The sequence below is a fragment of the Protopterus annectens genome, chromosome 11.part0 (assembly GCF_019279795.1).
Source record: "Protopterus annectens isolate FY-2018-M chromosome 11.part0, PAN1.0, whole genome shotgun sequence".
Lineage (NCBI taxonomy): Eukaryota > Metazoa > Chordata > Ceratodontiformes > Protopteridae > Protopterus > Protopterus annectens.
The window spans coordinates 1,436,112,077-1,436,132,816 of NC_056745.1; positions in this window are offsets into that span (position 1 = coordinate 1,436,112,077).

The following is a 20,740-nucleotide window of genomic DNA, read 5'->3' on the forward strand; positions in this document are numbered from 1 at the left end:
ATTTTATAAGTGTGTATTACAATTTTAAAGACACATATATTCAATATAAGTCAGTTCCGCTGAGCTTACCGAATCTGCATGACGTGGCTTGTCGCTATAAAGAAAAGAAAAATGGGGAGATAGGAAAGTGGTGAAATGAGTTGCAAGCATGGGGAAAAACATAGGGTAGTAAAAAGTAGGGATGTGCAGGAAGGGTGTAGGAAAGAACCATAACTAGACATTTCTTGTACAGCAACAACTCTGCACTTTGACAGAATTTGTACATGACTCTGAATTCTCAACCCAGAGAGAGGGGTGAGGGCAATATAACTGTGCTGTCAAGCCAAATGGACCAAATTACATGTGTTCAGTGGACACATGAGCGAAATGGAGACCTATGTATAAATATACATATTTTTTGGTGGGACAGGTTGCCCTTTTTTTTTTTTTTTAAGATGAGAGTGGAATGTTGTGGAAGGGATGTATGTACATGTGGGAGAGGTAAGTTGGGTAGCTGAGGATGCATTTGCAGACAGACAAGACAAACAAGACAGCAGACAGGGGTGGTGTGTGATACATGGGGAGTGAACACCTTGGATAGGGAGGGTGTTGTGGAATCTAAGTTCCATGTGCCTCCACAAGGCAGCAGCATTTCTCACATCCCTAACCATGGGACTGTCTGCACTGCTCCATGGTAGATTATCCTGCGCACCAAAACGAGCAGGTGTGCCCGGTTGACAGCTTCCAGAGGGGCCCATTCCCATCTCATGGGGCAGTATTACCCAACACTGCAGGTAGTGCAAGGGCAGCAGAGTGGGCATCGCTGGTCTGGGTCCCAGCCATGCTGGGACTTGGTGCCATGGCCAATTGAGGCAAGGTTAGCGGATCAGCCAGAACTGGCCTACCTTGACTTGCTGTGATAAATGAGGTATAGCAATAAGTTAAGGTTAGTAATAATCAAATGATTGTTAGTATTAACAGAATGGAACATCATATTTATCAATCCAAATACACATTAATGTATATTATGTGTGACACAACATTATGTAACATAACAGTCAGTATATTAATAGCAAGCCAAGGAAGAAGTAAACCATTAGGCGATCAAAACAGTTTAACAAAATATGTCAATATTGAATCATAATAAAACATAACAATAATACATCACAATTTGCAAAAATATAGTTAGTTTAACAAAATATGTCAATATTAACTCATAATAACAAATAACAATAAATAAGCGAAGAAAATGCATGGGGAGAGAGATACATTCCGTTACTGACGATGCAGACTATATCCCTGAAAACACTGATAATAAATATTCGACAGGCGTGTAGTATCACTTTTGAGTACAGTAGCTACAATTCTCCTATAGCTGATGTAGCACATACATACCTCACAAACTATTAGCATGGGTCAGTATGATCCAAGCAGTAACAAATAAAGGTATACAACTTCACAGAACACTTTCACATAATGTGGACTTGTATAACTACCCAGGTGTTCTGTAAGTGGAATTCATAACACATTGCATTCCAGATAATCATTTTTCTGGTAATCCTGTGACAGATGGATTAGGCAGTTTGAATTACATTAAGAGAAATCATGACACTTGAGAGGCATGTTTGTGTACATTACATAAACTAGACATCCGTCCTGTCATAGTTGGCAGTCATGAGAATAGAGCCCGTTAGCTGTGACTGCAGGGGACATCTGCAAAAAAATGTAACATTGACTGAGGCAGCTTAGTACAGACATGCAAGGAATACAGACGTACTGGAAATATTTAGACAGATTTCTTTAGGAGTCAACAATGCTGCTTAACACTTTATTGGTATTGCTGATAAGTGTCTGTGAAATGTAAACACAGTCATAGCTGCTCATAACATGGGCTACCTCATCCATATACCTTTTGTTCCTGGAGTGGGAGAAAATGAGAGCATCATGTGACTGAATTCATTTTGCATTCCAGAACTATTACAGTGCAATACTTGACTGCAGTCACAGTAGAACACACATGCATAGAATATGGCCATAATGCATTTATTAAAGCAGATTTCTGTGTGAATCGCAATGCTGCTTAACACTTTATTGGTATTGCTGATAAATGTCTGTGAATTCCACACACAATATCTGCTCATAGAGTGGGCTACCTCACCCATATACCTTTATTACCCAGAGTAGGTGGAACAGAAAGCATTATGTGACTGATATTTGCCTGGAGATAGTGTTACACTTGACTGCAACAACTTTACCACAGACAAGCAATGCATACAGCTCTATTGTAATGGTTATGACAACACAATCCTGCTGTATACCATTTTGCTTACTGTTATTGGTATGGTTTATTGCTTATTGCAATACAGTTGTTATTGTTCATTTATTGCCCTACATCTCTAATTGGCCATTTATTGCACTACAATTCTACTTGCCCATTTATTGTGCTACAGTTTTTATTGTGTATACTTTATTGCAGTAAATGCTTTACTCTTTCTTGCTTATTATACTGCGGTTAGCTTAATAAATCCGCACTTACCTCACTCATGGAACGACCTGGCCAGGCATCTGGCATGGGACTCAACATTGTGAGCTCTCTCAATTGCAGCTGTTGGAAGAGAAGCACATCATTATGCATACCAGTTTTGCAGATATTCAGCTTGCAGTTTGATAAAACAGTGGAAAACATACTTACATATTTGTGTGGCATTCCCAGCTCATGCTTCTTGAACCCAGGTGTACAAGGTTCCCCCTCTTTCTCCTATTTAGGTCATCAAAGTGGTGGTGACACTGCTCACCTGCATGGGGGATACCAGTAGCACTAGTGGGTTTCCTGGCCAACTGGTCCCAGGCCTCTGCCTTACATTCTGAGCCCTAGAAACCACCCTGCATCAGCCTGGGTTCAATATTTTTTTTTTACCAGGAGCCCAACAAAAACCCTAGACTCCTGATCTCTGTGCCCAAAAGCACGCACCTTCACCAGCACCGTCTGCCATGAGACTCCAGTGAATATTGCAGAATTCCCACCTATTGAGCCTAATATAGGCTGTTTTCCTGCCCTTATGTGTGCATAGGTTCATAGGTTGGTACTAAGCTATTGGCCCTAGTGCCTATACAAGTCTAGCCATAACAATTCCCTGGATATTTCTTCCCACAATATTTACTTCCCTGGGCTCCTGTCTAGCAGGGTGACTGAAGTGATCCCTGGGGTGAATTTCCTATCTCCCATCCAGTCATCAAGTTTCCTTTTGAAGAGGGCCAAGGAGGTGCTCTGCTTGATATGTATAGGCAGTCTATTCCAGAGTACGGGGAGTCTCTGGGTCAGGAACCTATCCCTCCAGCATGTTTTGTTCATTGTGATGACAAGGTTTAGATCCCTGCAGTGTGTGGCTCTTAGTGATTGGGATTTCTTTAAGTGGAGCATGTCCAACAGCTCAGGGTTTGACATGGCCTTGTATTTTAAGCAGAGATCACCTCTGAGTAGACGATATGCCACAGAGTATAGCTGGAGTTTTTTTAGACAGTCAGCATAGGGCATCTGCTTTAGGCCTGTGATTCTTTTAGTGAGGTACTTCTGCGGACTTACCAGCTGTTGTAGATGTCTTGTGAGGTACATACCAAATGAGGCATTTTACTCTATAATGGGTCTAATGAGGGATGAGTACAGTGGGACAATGACCTCCTTTTTTCTGGATGAAAAGCCCTTAGTGATGAGGTGTGCCACATAGAAGGATTTCCTGATTGTTGTGGTGATGTGGTTATTGAAGGTGAGACCACTGTCCACCTGTGTCCATAAGTCTCTCATCACACTTTCGGTGTTTAGTGTACTGCCACTATTGTGGTAATTCATGGGTACATGGTTTTTCCCAAAGGGGATAACTATACATTTCTTGGCATTAAGCTTGAGCCCATGGTTCTGGCATCAAGCATCTGTTTCTGTAAGGCCCTTTGGTAGAATGTCCACATCATTTGGGGATTCAATAATGGCTCCTAGTTTACAATCATTTGTGAACTTTGTTAGCCAGAGTCCCTTAGTGTTGACCTGTACTTCAGAGAAGTAGATGCCAAACAAGAGTGGCCCCAGGACTGAACCCTGAGGTACTCCACTTGTCACTTGTCTGGAGCAGGATTTGGAGTCAGCTACTTTTACAGCCTGTGTTCTGTCAGTAAGCCAGTTGGCAACCCATTGAGTGACGTAGGGATTTATGCCCAGCTTACTAAGTTTATCTATTATTCCAGACTGGGGGATGGTGTCGAAGGCCTTGGCGAGGTCCAGATAGGCTGTGTGGACTGCCTTACCCTCATCCACAGCTCTGGAGATTGATTCAAAGAAGTCAATCAGGTTCAGGAGACAAGATCGGCCCTTCATGAACCCAAACTGGGTGGGGTCCAGTGTTTGAAGGTTGCCACTGTCTTTGTTTATAAGTTCCATGACAATGCGTTCCATGCTCTTGCAGATCAGGCTCCTCAGACTGATGGGATCAGGCTCGTCAGACTGATGGGATCAGGCTCGTCAGACTGATGGGGGAGTAGTTCCCGGGATCCAAGGTGGATCCCCCCTTGTAGAGTGGGATAACTGCAGCTGTGTGCCACTCAGTGGGCATGAAGCCTGAGGTGAGGCTATAATTAATCATGACACTTAGGTGAGGTGCCAGTTCATTTTGCAGTTCATGTAGTACACAGCTCGGGATGTCATCTGGTCCCATGGATGCTGTATTCCTAGCTTTAGAGAGTGTGGCTTCTACCTGTGTGGCCATGATTACTGGAATTTGGCAATCTTTTTGTATTGAGATGGGCCTTTTGGGGGGTGAGGGGGTAAATTTGACACTAAATTGATCTGCTAGGATATTGGCAATATCTTTGGGATCAGTATATTTAATGCCATTCTGTTGTAGCTCAGAGCAAATCTGAGCATTGCCATTTAGATTCCTGACATTACTATAGAATACCTTGTGGCTGTCTTTGGAATCTTTGGCAATTTTATTTTCGTAACTAGCTTTGGAGGATTTTATGAGGGATCTCAGTTTCTTACTGAGGCTGGTAAGGGATTTTTTTGCATCCTGGGATGTTCCTCTTTTCTGCAACAGTTTCTTCCTTCTATTGTATAGTTTGGCAGGGGACTACCAGATTGGCTTCCTTTTTTTGGGGGAGAGCATCTTGGTTCTATTTGTGATGGTACGATTCATGCACGAGTGGATCTGCTCGTACAGTGCCTTAGTGTAGAATTCAGCAGTTGAACTTTCAGCTCCTGTCTGCATGGGTGTCATGAAGTTTGTCACTTCTGACTTGAGTAGCATGAAGTTGGCTTTGGAAAAGTTTTTTATAGAGGTTTCTTTACTAGGGGGTGGTGGTGGGATGTGGATGGCAAGGGTGCTTAGCTTGTGGTCAGACCTAATGAATGAGGGGGTGACCACAGGTGTGGAGCACCTATATCCCATGTTGGTAATGACTAGGTCTAGGATACTGGAGCCCCTGGTGGGACAATGGATTAGTTGATCCAGGGCATTGGAATTTATAAATTCCAAGAATCATTGGGAAAAGGTGTTGATACCCCAGTAGTTTTTCCCAGTTAATGATAGGGTAGTTGAAATCACCCAGTATTAGAGTGTTTGGTTGTATCTTAATATTTTCCAGTATGTTTAGAAAGCTGTAGTGAGAATCTTCAGGCATGGTGGGGGATCTGTTGCAAGCTACAATTTGGATTGCAGTCTTACCTAGTGTTAATTGCACCTGGAGAATTTCAGATGCATTGTGTTGGGCAACTAGCCTTGAGGTGTGAATATCCTTGGTGAATATGGACACTCCTCCACCTTTAGTGTTTTGGTCTTGGTTTGGTGGCCGAAACGTGTGGTAAAAGTTGTAGCCTGGTATTGCAGGGGTGCTCTCTGGAGCCTTGAACCAGGTCTCAGTTACTGCACAGATATCGATGTTCTCCATTTTTAGGAGTGCCTCGAGAGAGTGCATTTTCAGGTTTAGACTTCTAGCATTGAGTAGCATTACCTTCAGATTTTGCATGCTTGCATCTGTTACGGTGGTCATTTTGTTCTTTGAACCTTGCCTAAAAAAGGCACTATAGGTGTGGCAAGAGCTTTAGCCAGTAACCTGAATCACAGGGGCAACAGGTGCAAACCATCTCTGGCAAAGCATTGTGGCTTGTCGATCATGTCGTCCCAGGCAGACAGATACTGGATCCTCTTTGAATGACACCAGAAGCTTAGCCAATTGTTGAAGTCAGTCATTTTGTCCTTATACTGTGGTATCATTCTGGGCAAAGGCAGAATGGTACTCAGGGCTAGGGTTATACCTGCCTGGGCCACATGATCTGAGAGCTCTCCCATGTCTCTTTTCATGTAGTCCAGGGAGGTACATCTCAAGTCATTCATTCCAACATGGACAATGACAGAGTTGTGTTTGTACTTGTTGTGGAGTGACTTGAGTGCATGCATTACGTGACGGATCCTGGTATCTAGCAGGCAACTGACTGTAATTTTCTCCTTGTTCAGCCTGGTGAGTGGGACATCAGTGTGCCTGACTATAGTGTCACCTATAACTAAAGTGTTCGGTACGTTGTCTTGCCTTAGGGTCTGTTGTTGGGTGGCACACTGGTGTTGTGAGCTATGTATCACTTTGGTTGCGACTAATGTTTGTTTGCATTTCAGCTTTGGAGGTCCTTGTTGCTTGGGCAGGTTAATGTTAAGGGCTTCCACATATGTGGGTTTAGTGTTGCTATGTGTGGGTGTTGATGGTGTGGGTTTTGAAGGGCTATGTGTTGCTTGAGGTGTAGTGCAGGTGTTAACCTTCTCCTCTTGACTGTCTAGCACAATCTTGGCTGGAGAGAGCTTTGCTTCCAGTTTGGCTATGTAAGTGCATCTCTCGCAGGTTGTAGTGTTGGGTGGTAGGAGGAGAGTGTTGCCTGTGTACATGAGGCAGTTGCTGCATTACCCCAGTATGGCCAGGTTCACAAGGTGGAAAGGAGATATCACCGGAAGCTGACCCCTGAACATGCCTGTTTAGGTTCTTTTTTTGTAAAGTATAAGAGCTGTTTTCCTTTACCTTTGCTAAGGTGTAGCTGCAATACATTTTACATTAGGGAAACCAGTAGAAGCTTCAAAGTATACTTCCAAGAACACTTAAGGGATATTGAAAATGCTAAAATGGACAGCCCATTGGGTAGCCACTTTTTTGAGTTTCATAACTCAAATCCAGATTACATTTGTAGATGTATTTTAGAGAAAGTGGAGGTATCCTTGGGTGTAAATATTAGTTTAAATACTAAGCTTCGAAGGAAGGAAACTCTGTATATTTTAAAATTCAGTACCATGGAACCATCAGGGTTAAATAAAGAATGTGATTGGAAATATGTGATCTAATTAACAGTGGGTATGACTTGTTAATTTTATGTAGACTTAAGTGTAATTTTGGTATTGTTTTTTACTCTTTGAAGGCTGAAGAGCTGAGGTGCTAAGTGCAATAATTTTTTTATTTTGGCTTTGGTTGCCTTTTGTGGTATTTCTTCATCTTTTCGCTTTGTGGTATTGATACTTTGCAATTATAGGCTGTTTAGTGCCTATGATTAATTTCTCCTTATTAACAAGGAGAGTTAAGTGCTTGTATCAGTTTAATGCTTCCTAGTGCTTTCCACCAGGTTCTAGAGCAAGTGCTAGTCACAGGGGTTCAGATTTTAGTGCTACTACTGAGAAACCTGCTAGTTCTAAGTTAAAATTTGAAGAGCATACTTTCTGGCACCTGGAATAGTTTAACCGTAACCCCGCAGTGCTGCACAATGCAAAAAATATGCAAACGTGCATTTTTAAGCCAGAAAGTTGAAAGGGATAGAAATCAGCCCAGAAAGGTTAATAAAATTACAATTTCAGAGCTGGAAACCACTCCTCTAGTGTCAGATAGGCAATAAAATGTTCACCACTCCCAATGGAAAGCGGTAGGACTTCCCTCTACCACAGCAAGGTCTGGATAGCTCTGAACACAGAAAATAAAGTCCTGAAACAAGCACAGCCTGGGATCTGGACTGTAATAGCTAGGAAAGGCAGGAAACATGCAACAACATAGTATTTTTTTGTTTTTTGGGGGGGGAGTTTGGTTAAAGCAGGCTAAACAATGCAATAATACCGTAAATAAACACCGAAAACGCTAATGCACTTGAGAGTGTCACCCTAAACAGTAAATGCAATTAAAACTCTACAAAATTAGCAATTTTAAACTTTTTAAATGAAGCAAGGCAAGTGCACAAATGATTTAAGAGGCAGTAATATAGTAGAATAAGTAGCTTATCTACATATACAGAAAAGTCTATATAAACAGCAAAGCAGCTAAAACAACACTAAAATAATTCAGAAGAAGTGCAACCTAGAGCACTTGAGTTGTAGCAATATTAAGGCAAATACAGTTTTAATAAATGCACTAAAATATACTCTATATTTTCAAAATGTTTGAGAAGCACAGTCAGAACACAAGGAGATTTAAGCATTTTTTTTTAAGAAAGGGAGAAAGGAGGAACAGAAGGAAAGAAACTAACTGGGTTGGCCTTCTCAGATGTTCTCTTTGTGTTAGGTAGAATGAGCTAATGACACTAGACTGGGAGGAGTGTCCAAGATCAAATTTAGAGTAGGGACAGGCAACTGCAAGGCCAGCAGGTAGAAAGACAAGATGCCAATAGGGAAGGAGGGTGGGAAGCTATCTTAGGCAGAAAACACTACAAAAATGTTTATCATAGCAAAAAACCAGTAGTGACCCAATAGATATGAAATACAGTACAAGTATGCAGTATATAAAATTGCTATAAATATCTATAATAAGCAATAACTACTAAAAATAAGCAAAAAAAAAAAAACAGGCTACTTATTGCTATATATCACAGATCAGGTGCTCCTCCTCAGATAGCTCTGTGTGTAATGGCTGAAACACTCAGGTTAACTTCTTAAGTATCAGAAAGTTGGAACCTGAAACAATTTTACAAAAAGCTCAAAAGAACCAATGAGGTGCTTTCTCCAAGCCGTAGACCTGGCAACCCAACTAGACAATGACCATAAACACTAAACTCTCACTGAAGTGGAGGATGGTCTTTGATAACTAAGATGGCCTGGACAATGAGCTCAGAATACAGCCTCTAACAAACAACTAGGCCCACAAATGCAATCAGGAATATGTAGAATATTACAGCTACTACCTAAACTATTTTAGGCAGAACACACTACAGAAATGTTTATCACAAACACAATCAGGAATATGTAGAATATTACAGCTACTACCTAAACTATTTTAGGCAGAACACACTACAGAAATGTTTATCACAAACACAATCAGGAATATGGACAATATTACAACTACGACCTAAACTATTTTAGGCAGAAATCACTACAGAAATGTTTATCATAGCAGAAAGCCAGCAGTGAGCCAATAGCTATGAAATACAGTACAAGTATGCAGTATACAATAAAATTGCTATAAATATCTAGAATAAGCAATAACTACTAAAATAAGCAAAAAAAAAAAACAGGCTACTTATTGTTATATATCACAGATCAGGTGCTCCTCCACAGATAGCTCTGTGTGTAATGGTTGAAACACTCAAGTTAATTTCTTAAGTAACAGAAAGTTGAAACCTGAAGCAACTTTTAAAAAAGCTCAGAAGAACCAATGAGGTGCTTTCTCCAAGCCATTGACCTGGCAACCCAACTAGACAATGAGCAACCCAACTAGTCATTGAGCAACATTCAAAAATGCAGTGTGTTGCTTAGTAGCATGCAAACTAAGCAGAGCTAAGTGCACGAAAATGCACAACTGAGGTTTTAGCAAGCTGAGCACCGCACAAACAGCAGTAGTCATTAACATATTTAAGCAGTGCTCGGCACAGAGCAGCAGTGTCATATTTCACAAATTTGTTTTTAAAATTAAACATATATAATAACTTAAATTGCAGACACCTTATTACTTATATGGATTCTAACCCAGGACCTACTAAGTATTAGGCTGTAACTCTACAGCTGCTTGGATATTATGAAAACTTGTATACCTTCACATATACAACTGGGCTACCTGTTAATGTTGCTAAGAACCGCACCATGCCATGCAAACACACTTAAATACACCCAGAAATAAACAATCACATCCAGTTTCTATTTTTAGATTTCTGTCAGCTGTCAGCTATGTATGTATGAGCGCTGCTTGGCTCTTTGGCACTCTGCGCCATGCTGAGCAACCAGCAATTACAAAAAAAATGTAATTATGATAATTAATGACATCCAGTTTCTATTTTTAGATGTCTGACAGGTGTCAGCTGTCTACACGTGAGCACAGCTTGGCAATGCTGTGCTCTGAGCTGCACCGTGCAAACAGCAATTACAAAAAAACATAATTATGATAATTAATGACATCTGGTTTATATTCATAAAAATAACATATTATACATTTTAAACAATTCACAGCATTTCAACAGTAGTGGGAAGCACTACAGGGAGCCTCACCCTGTACATAACACCTGGCCAGGCATCAACAACCATGGGTTGCCTTTACATTTCTCTCCACACAGATTCAATATCCCCGTTCCGATGCTCTCCCTTGGCAGTGCACCATCATTAATATGCTTGGCATGCTGAGCTGCCGAGGGGGAACCATGGCCATGTACATGGATACATTCCATGTAGGCTCTATATGGTGCCTACATAGATTTTATTGAATCCTGGGGAAAGACATTTTATTAGGCTGCATCACATCACTATTAGACATTTGACTGATAATTTGATGTCACAGCTGTCAGTTACTAACTGCCCATGTGTATAGGATCTGTGGCATAATGCATGAAATTAAATGTATCAAAAACAATGATGTTGTTAGTGGGGGCAAATACAGCATTTAAACAACTCTAACTAGTATAATACCATTGCCATAGTGTACACAACTCACTTCACTGTATTGAAACATTTCAACATATCATGGGCTCATAGATTAGTGCTAGGCCAGCCACCCTTGAGGACAACTTTAGGCCTTACCAATTTCTCAAATGTAAGAATCAAACCCTGTCCTTTGTGAGATACGCATTTTAATCGTTATGCTTACTCCCAACTTAATAAGTAATGGGCTAGCTGCCCTTGCAGGATATTTAAAGCTTAGCTAATTTCTATTTCAAAGGTGAGAATCAAACTCTGTACCTTTTATCTGTGAGATAAACACATTAACCATTATATCAATCCCCAACTGTTGAAAAAGTGACTCACTTATCACTTGTATAATTGGGGTCTATATTAGAATCGTGAACGTTCACAATGTCGAATCTGACATTGTCGACACGTAAACAACGAAACCACAGAACATCGAAGAGGTAAACGGAAATCTCTGTAAGGGGAGATTTCCATTTACTTCAATGTAGTGTGGTCTTGGAGTTGGAATATTTAAGTAGCGGGGGGTGTGGGGGTGCAGGGGGGTTTGCCCCCCTGCTTAAAGGAAGTAGTTCTATTTTTTTTACTTTTTTCCATGTCTTTATTAGGTATTCAGTGTTACTGGACTTTAACGATATGGTGTCGATCATATCGTATTGGAAGTTCAGTAACTTTGAGTATCTAATATAGACCCGTATAATTGTATGTCCAACTGCCAACACTCTATTTATGCTATATTCCTGGCAGCTTTGTTACCTGGTATCTGGATGCTTGTTTTTCTGTAGGTGTACATTTTTTTCATGTACCTATTCATGACGTCTTCTGCAACATCAAGAAGTATCACTTCCTGTTCCATATACATAATATATATGATATATGTCAGCAAAATATATTCATGTGCAACTACTTCATGACATTCACTGTTATTTCGCGTTGCATATACCCTCTAGATGGCCCACTGGTCTTCATTCCATATCTTTGCATAGCTTAAGCCTAACTGCATTCTTCAGTTTGGGTATATTTTTGGTTTGGAAAATTTTACCTTTCTACTACATTTTACAGTGTGCCCTAGCAAACAATGCATTTGACTCCTTACAATTCCAAGAATGAATAGAACAATGCTATACTCAAGTTGTGGAATAATGCTTATAAATAATACATAATCAACTTGAAAGAATAGAAAAAATGTTTATTAGCAAAGCAAATTTTTGCTTTTGCAAATTAAAAAAAAATAAATCAATAAGATAATAAGTACATGACTGACTTGTCATAAATGCAGGTACTTTAAAATAAATATCATGTTCCAGACAGTGTCTATGGGAGTCAGTAATTAATAGGTTACTTCCTTTTTAATTCTTCAACAGGAGAAAAATATGCAGTTTTATTTATTTAACATTTATTTACTGATAATGTCCGACTAGGACAGAGCCTAGTTTCAGTGGAGGCCCAGGGAGAAATGCTCCAGGCAAATGTCTTTGTAACATGGGAGGAAACCAGAGCATCTACAGGAAATCCACACAAATGCAGGGAGGACATGCAGACTCCACACACAAGGCACTCCAAGTGAGAACTGAACCAGAGAGCCTCTTTCTGTGAGACAACTCAAACGGCTACACCATTTGTTTTATTACTGTTAAAAATAACAACTTGTGTAAATATCATTGGGACAGATTGTTGAAATCTATATTTGATATTAGAAAATGAGGGCTACTTCTGAAAAAGGCTTCGACTGATGGTAAAAGTACATTTACTTGTTTTAAATTGGTGATAAGAGAACACAGAGCTCACACAAAAGGAAACTTCCACAAGATGCCTTGATTACCCAAACTGTTTATACATATATATATATATATATATATATATATATATATATATATATATATCTATATATTGTTATAGGTTTTATATCCACACTGCTAATAGAAAATCGACCAAAAGGGTGTACAGTAGATTGACATTGCTGCATGTAAAAATCAATATCTGCAACATCTTAATATACTTTACATTGACCATTTGTAGAGTAGATGTATAATCAGTAGCTCCCAGGTATCTCACTTGCCTTGCTTTGAGTGCAGTGCCTTTTTGCAAAGAGTAGTTGAATGTTTGTCCAAACTATTTTGCACACAAATGCATTTGTACACAACACTTTAAAGAAAGGGTTGCTACTTCATTAGTGCCAGCAGACAACCCTGTCTTTATTTTAATGCTACCATCAGCTAGACCAGCCTAACACATCAAGAAGACATTTACAGTTTACCCTTAAAATAAGCCTAACTGTTAATATAAGTGTTTGGTTGCTAGCCTAGAACAGTCACTATATGAAAGGCAGAAGCAAACTGTTCATGTTACACAAGTTCACTATACACAGCTCTCAGCCTTTTATCTCCAAATTGTGGAACTCTGGCTTTCACATTGAAGAACAAATGGGCAAAATGGGAGAACTTACTGACAACATATTAATTAACCCAGCTAGGAAACTCAAAACATGTTTAAATGCTTTACTTTATTCATATAATTATAAAATGCTATTTTGATGGATTAATATGATTCAGTATTATTTACCATGGGCATTAGTTAAAAATTAGAAATTATGAATGGAATATGAACTTTTTTAAGAAGGAAAAAGAGGTTTGTTCATAATAAGCTGTAAATGAACTTATTACAGCTAGTCATCTTTAAAGTAAAAAAAAAAATCAAAATCCACAAGCATCTTAAATGAGTAATATATATTTCACTTGAAACAGATAAAAATTAAGCAACACACTTTGTAAAATAAATATCTAAACAACTATACAACTGCACAAAGAAATATCAAATGATGTATTTAACCAGACAGATGGGATAAATAATTTTAACATGCAAATCATTTGGACGTATTACTACCAGTAGCTAAATATATGCTTAATTTTCTATCTGTTTCTGATTTAGAAATCCAAACAGCCATTGCATGATTTCTATGGCAAATAATCTTCTATTATGCACTCTGTACAGTAATGTAATATGTTTGTGCAAACACCAGAATTCAGGTAGGGAACTAAACTGACTAACACTTTATTTAAAAGAGCCCCAGGAAGTATTGGATGTAATGTTTCTTCCTTCCACAATAGTATGTTTTGTGTGGGATGTGGTATCCACCTAAGGTAATAATGCGTTCTCTTGACCTGAGGTAACACTGCAATTTGAGAAGCCAGATTTCTGTTTCACTTTTTAGTAGCTCTGCTGCATTTTCACTGAAAGCAATGCCATACTTTATATAGTTCATCTTGTTATATGTTGCATGATTTGCTGGAAATTTTTGCACAGTCTTTTATGAAAAAGCCGTCACATTTAACAAGGCTTAATACAGTTTTGTGTATGCTTTACAGGAAGATAAGTGTACATTTCAGTCTGTCACACTGCTCCAATGCAAACAATTATATTTACTTTAGATTAGTACCACTTTTTTGTGACTATCTTGGCACAAAATACAAAGGACATGTTCATTTGAGTAGTAAGATTTGACAACTTTAGTTAGTTTGGTGTTCATACACATAAGCAATTGTTTCATATTTTAGTCAACTGCCACATATACATGTGCCGAGGTGTTTTAGTCTCACTGCTGGAATTATTCTGGATTGTCATGTGACTGGTTACCTTGGCAAACATCATGTGTCTAATCTGCAAAATCGTTAAAAGCTTTGGATAGGTGTGTTCCCATTACAATGCTGGCGAATGGTCAGGAAAGCCATTTTTGCAACTAATAGCAAAAGCACCATGTTGTATGCATCTGGATACTGATGCTTTCTTACATTATTACAGGGAGAGTGTTATATGTTTTTGTTATTGACATTTTAATACCTTGGAATATTATGTTTTGCAGATATTTTTGCATTATAGAGTCAGATAAGAGAGAAAGGTTTATACAATATCTCTTTTCTCCACCTTTGGGTAACCTTGAGGTTAGTATCTCTAGAGATCATTGTGATAGCAGGCGGCTTGGCCCACTGCAAAAAAGATTGATTTATGGAATACAGCAGTGCGTTATTTTCTTGTTCCAACACAGTCCAATCAGAGAGGCAATTAGACATTTTAGTTGTGCTTATGCATACCTCAGCAAAACAAGACATGATTAATCATAGTGCATCTTTAGAAATCATAGCTGTGTAAATGGCAAGACATTGATTTTACTGTACATTCATGTAACCACAGTCTATGTTATGGAGATGTGGAAAGACTACCAGTAACAAAACTCCAAAGTTGCCTTTTTACTACTACTCAGAATTAGAATAGAAAAACAAAAAATGCAGGAGTGCAGCCTCATTTGGGGTCTGTGGGCCAACCTTCTTTGCAGAAATATTCTAAACCATAGACATTTTTTCAAATAAAAAATGTGATTTGCACACTCCTAGAGAATAACTTTGATTAAATCTTTTCCAAAATATTTGTGGCTTTCTGGAAATGCAGGAACTATATTCAAAAAGATTAATAATGAACTAAAATGATGAGAGAGAAAAAAAACATATAACAAATCATTTGTTTTTTAGTCTCTTCTTCTTCTCTGAAGTCTTCCAGGAAGCTTCAGTTGCCAATCTCTTTAATGAAGAACTAGCCCATTCCATTTCTTCTATTTTATCCAAAATCCTTTTTTCTTTGACAAACAGTAAAGCAGAGTCTAAATCATCGAAGACCTTAGGACCATCAGGAAGGAAGATTTTAAGCTTGGCAGGAAACAGAAGGTATGTTTTAAACTGTGCTTTTTTAAGCTCCCTTATTAGTGGCAGAAAAACTTTTCTTTAGCAATTACCATGGAAGAATAGTCATTGTCAAAACGCACAGTTGTCTCATTAAACTTAACAGGAGCTTTAGCCCAAGCAGATTTAAGAACCATCTCTTTATCAAAAGATGATAGAAATCTAACTATAACTGATCTAGGATAGTTTTTGTTAGAGTTAGTATTAGCTATAGATCTATGTGCTCTTCGATACCAAAAGAGAATGCTTCTGGTAAATCTAAAGTTTTAGGGAGCCATGTTGTTAAAAAAGAAGTAATATTGTTACCTTCAATATTTTCTGGCAGTCCAAAAATCCTAATGTTATTGCGCCTAGATCTATTTTCCAGGTCATCCAGCTTTGTTTGTAAATGTGTATTTTGTTTCAGCAGAAACTCAATGTTGATTTCCTGTTCTTGTATTTTATTTTCCATGTCATTCACAGCTTCTTCTATGCCTGTCATCTGGATCTTCTGTTGTTGCAGGTCCATATGTAACAAGTCTATTTGTTTTGTAGTTTTTTCTATGAAGGTATCAATTTTAGTATCCATTTTATCCATCTTAGCAGTAAGTTGCTGGACTATAATTATCAGAGACTGAAGTTCTTTCTTGATGCTAGAGTCTTGAGAATTTGTCTTACTGGAACTCATTTCAGACTGATAAACTGACAGGAAAATTTCCAAAGTAATTTCTGACAGGAATATTATTAAGATTTCCTTTCTTTTTTAGATATAGTTCAAGAACTATATAAAACAAACATATTTAGAAAGAAAATTACTTCAAGAATTAATTTTTTAAGTAATTAATTCCTGTCAATGTAATGAAATTGGTGGAGCTGAAGAAATCTGCTGCTATCCTGTGTTCATCCTTGGCCACGCCCCTGATTTGCACACTCCTGATGGTGTTGTTTTTTGGATTTAAGAGTTTCAGATTTACATGCTCACAAAGAAGTCACATTTTTAAATCTGAAACTCTGATGCATCAAAATGGATTCATGAGTATTTGAGAGGGATGTTTCCTAATCAAAATTAGGACAGTGGAGCTAATTTCTAAAAGCTCTACAATCTAAGATCACATCTAATATTTTAACAATGTATGACAGAAAGATTGATTTTAATGGCACTAGAAATGTGGCTAAAACTTAAAGGTGTTGCCTAAAAATAAGCATAGGATAGGGAAACATAATTATGGGAGAGTGACTCTAATTTTGCTAAAAAAAGAAATGGACACTGGAGTCAGTCAATTTAGAATTTTTTGTGGGGAAATCCCACCCCAAAAAACAAAAATCTGCTGTACACTGGTTGTACCTCTTGTACAGCTTATTAATTATAGATTAGCACTGGGACTGGTTGTGATCCTTAAGGATAAAAGATTTCCCACCATAAAAAACATCATCAAATGAAGTGCTGTTGGGATTTTTGAACAAGGGCGACCATTGTTCAGTACCAATAGTTAATCCCTCCCTGGTCAGATCCGACCATAAACTAATGACCATGGAAATCTACATTTCACCCACACCCCCCGCAAAGGTGACCACTTTGAAAAACTTCTCCAAAGCTGACTTTGAACTCCTAAAAACAGAGGTGGCTAATTTCACCACACCCATGCCAAAAGAAAATAGCTTCATGGTTGCAGAATCATACACCAATGCACTGTACGAACATGTACATAAATGCATGGAACTAGCCATACCCAACAGACCCAAAATGCTCTCCTCCAAAAATGGAAGCCAATCTGGTGGTCCCTTGCCATTAATAAACTCCACGACAGAAGAAACTTTTGCAGAAAAAGGTGAAGTCTCAAGACAAGAAAAAGTCCCTTATTAGCCTCAACAAAAAGTTGAGAGCCCTCCTCAAATCCTCTAAAGCCAGCTATGAAGGCAGAATTGTGGCAGACACTAAAAACAATCACAAAGCCTTCTATAGCTATATCAAGAACCTCCATGGCAATACCCAGATTTTCCCTGAGTTACTGCACAATGGTACCTCCTATACTGAGCCAACAGATATTGCCAACATACTTTCTGACAGATCCAGTGCCAACTTTACCCCTCTCTCCCCCCAAAAGACCAATCACAATACCGGAAGAATTCCAGGCACCCAGCATTACTGCAGTGCAGGCTAAAGCTGCATTGTCCAAGGCCAAGAAGCTAGCTTCTATGGGACCTGATAATATCCCTAGCTGTGTTCTTCATGAACTACAAAATGAACTGGCACCACATCTGTGTGCCGTGTTCAGTCACAGCCTCACCTCAAGTTTTGTCCCTACCAAATGGCGCACTGCTACAGTCAACCCTCTCCATGAAGGGGGAGCGACTACAGACCCTTGGAATTATCACCCTATTAGCCTGATGAGTCTGATATGTAAAGCTATAGAGCGCATCATCACGGACCTGATTAACAAAGATATAGGAAAATTCCAAACTCTAGACATCATGCAATTTGGCTTTGTGAAAGGGAGATCATGCCTGCTCAACCTGGTTGACTTCTTTGAATCAATCACCAGGGTTGTGGATGAAGGATAAGGCAGTGTATACAGCCTACCTCAATCTGACCAAGGCCTTTGATAACATTCCTCATGCAGGAATTATTGATAAACTCACCAAACTAGGCATCAACCCCTATATCATTAGGAGGTTGTAAACTGGCTCACAGATAGAACATACAGTGTGAAAGCAGTAGACTCCAAGTCAGACTGCAGACCAGTCACGAGTGGAGTCCCACAGGGATTGGTCCTGAGTCCTCTCCTGTTCACCATCTACTTCTCAGAAGTCCAGGCCAACACAAAGGGACTCTGGATGACCAAGTTCGCAGATGACTGCAAACTGGGAGTCATTATTAACTCCCCAAGTGATGCAAACATCATACAGAAAGGCCTCACTGAGACCAATGACTGGTGTCAAAACCATGGCCTTAAGCTTAACTCCAAAAAATGTGCCGTCATCCCCTTTGGTAAAAACTCAATTCCTACTAATTACCACATAGATGGTAGCCCACTGAACACTGAAGGCGTTATAAGAGATCTGAGGATGCAGGTTGACAGCAACTTCTCCTCCGACCACTACATTGCCACGGTGGTCATGGCACATCTTATTACCAAAGGTTTTGCATCCAGGAAGAAAGAGGTCATCGTCTCTCTCTACTCTTCCCTTATTAGACCAATCATCGAGTATAATGTCCCATTTGGCATGTACCTCACTAGACATCTGCAACAGCTGGAGAGGCCAGAGAAGTACCTCACAAAGAGGAACCTAGGCGTTAAACACATGTCCTACATGGACAGACTCAAAAGACTCCAGCTATTCTCTGTCTCATATCGCCTACTTAGAGGCAATCTCTGTTTGACTTCCAAAGCCATACCTGACCCAGCTCTGTTAGAAATGCTACATCTAAAGAAATCCCAATCCCTCTGCACCACATGCTCCAGAGACCTCAACCTCATTACCACAATCAACAGAACATGCTGGAGGGACAGGTTCCTCACCCAGAAATCGCCCATGTTCTGGAATAGACTTCCCATACATGTAAGGCAGAGCACCTCACTGTCCCTCTTCAGGATAAATCTTTATGAGTGGATGGGTAATAGAAAGTGCACCCTGGGAATCACTCCAGTGGCTCTACTTGATAGAAGCACTGGGAAATAATGTCAGGTGGCACAATGCCAGGGCACTTCTATGGGCTAGGCTTGTAAAGGCTCCAGGGCTATTACCCTAGTACACACCTATGAAGCTATGAAGTTATGCAAGTATTAACTTTTGCATACGTTATATTGCTCTTCTCCCCCTATCAAACATAAATTCAGGCTACCCAATCATTTTCTTTAGTGTGGACTCTAAGTTCCTAAGGTCACAGCCTGAGCCTTTTAACAAAATCAGGTTATATTCTTAAAGTGCTTATGTAGCTGGTCAGACATTTTAATACATTTGCTACTGTGTATCCAAACAGAAAAAAATGTTCCAGTTGAATACTATGGTATGTGTGTGGGGGGGCTATTCCTTGTGATATGAAGTAAATATCAAGTCCTGGTTGTTAACTGATACAAGTCATTATGCTTTATGTTAAAATTCTATGGCATTTCCCCATTCAGCAATATCAGTAGGAAGAGAAAAAACATGCAACTATTTATAATTAAGAAAAAAAAAGTTTATTCTCCACCATATGAAAAATAAGAATGCGTTAGAAAGTGTTAAGCATGATATGAAGTTAATGTTGTTTATAGTATGATTTTTTTTTTACATTTCCCTACACAAGGAGTGAAGAATAATGTGCGTTATACCTTTAAGAAACATTTCTAAGAACTGAACGTGCATATAAATAGCAGGCACGTGCTAGCTGCAGTGCCATTTTGAGAAGTGCAGCCAGAGTGTGAACATGTATATGTATGTATGTTAGCTAGTTTGTATATAAGTTAAAGTTACTTGGCCTTGTTTCTTATGTGTTTGTATATAATAAAGCTGCTTGTACAAGAACCCACAATGTTCCTTCTACTTCATTCTGACTAGACGAGCGGCATGGTGTCAGAACCGGGATTCCAGAGACTGCTTTTCAGAGCCATGAGGTGCAGAGTTAACACTGATGATGAACTAAGTGAAACAAGTGAAAAAAAGGGCAAGAAATGAACTAAAGGTAATGAAAACTTGCACTAATGATTTATTTTATAAAAAAGATGAAACAGAGGATCACAAGGGCACAGAATGCATTACTAAGCAAACAAATAGTACAGAAACATTTATTAAGCAATATTAATTATTAAGTAATTAAATTAATTACTGCACACACACACACACACACACACACACACACACACACACACACACACACACACACATATATATCCAGTCACACATACACACATGCGCATATGTATATATGTGTGTGTGTGTGTGTGTGTGTGTGTATATATATATTATATATATATATATATATATATATATATATATATATATATATATATATATATATTTCTAGGATTCACACTTTGATGAACTAGAAAAGAGGATAGTACCTTAAAAAAGTGTTTTTGGAGGGGGAGCGATATAACTACTGGCAGCCTATACAACATGTTGACACAGAAATCCCCCTTGGTCACTCCACTACATAAGTGCAGACAGTCCCATACACACAAA